Here is an 859-nt window from a genome sequence, read left to right on the forward strand (position 1 = left end):
GGACCGCCGCCGCCGCCCGAGAGCGAGCAACAGCTTCTGGGCTGGAAGAGCCACTGCCCCCACGCACCAGCGGCCCGCGCGCGAAGGTAAGCTCCGGGCGCCCAGCCCAGCCGGGCCGGGCGCCCCCCGAACGCGCGCCGCCTTCCCACGGGCCCCCGCCCGCCTCCACGGGGCGAGCCGGCACCTGGGCGCGCCGCCCGAGGGAAGGGCCGCCGGGAGCCCCCCTCCCGATGGAGTTTGCACTTTGTCCCGCGGTCCCACTTGTAGAGGAGGATGCCCAGCCGCCGCCTGCCCGGGCTGTAGGCTGAGGCTCCAGTGAGCTTCTGGAGTTAGGACTGGGTCGTGGAAGCCAGAGGAGTGGAGGCGTCCCCAGTGTGGGCTCTTGGGCTCCAGTGCACCCAGACGGAAGGAGGATGGAGCAGGGCAGAGGAGAGCACCCCTCTGTGGTTAGCCGCAGTGCCTCCGCCACCTGGGCTGGACGCCTCTCCCTTTAGTACAGGGAAATGGGTAGTTTGGGGACAGAGGTGTGGGAGGAAGATAGCAATTGAAGCTTGGGATCCAGAAAGAGTTCTCCAGATGAATGAAGGTGAAATGGGGGCGGCGAAGCAGAAGGTCTCCAAAGTTTGTACTTGCTGGGAGCCCTAGGAAGGGTGGGGGTGGGGAGGTTCGGTTACCAAGCTGTAGGTGAAGGTGTCAGCACAGGATGGGACTGCGGAAGGGACAAGGAGAAGGGGAGGGGGAGGACCATCTGCTTTGCCACGGTTGTTTGCGGGGGCCCGTGGGGAGAAGGAGAGCTGGCAGGACGCTGATTCCCTGACTTCTTCCACAAGCTCTGGAGGACACACAGTTTTTATGATGA

At 65.1% G+C, this 859-nt stretch overlaps 1 protein-coding gene across 1 annotated transcript in view; it reads left to right on the top strand.

The window, feature by feature from the left end:
* Positions 1 to 24: 24 nt before the first annotated feature.
* The window catches only part of ZNF385B (zinc finger protein 385B), a 491,913-nt gene continuing 491,078 nt past the window's right edge, over positions 25 to 859 (top strand). Inside the window, exon 1 of the mRNA XM_010859745.1 lies at positions 25 to 86. The gene's annotated coding sequence lies outside the window, so the exon portion shown is untranslated. The remainder of the gene's footprint in view (positions 87 to 859) is intronic.

The sequence above is a fragment of the Bison bison genome, unplaced genomic scaffold, assembly GCF_000754665.1.
Source record: "Bison bison bison isolate TAMUID 2011002044 unplaced genomic scaffold, Bison_UMD1.0 scf7180017864460, whole genome shotgun sequence".
Classification (NCBI taxonomy): Eukaryota; Metazoa; Chordata; class Mammalia; order Artiodactyla; family Bovidae; genus Bison; species Bison bison.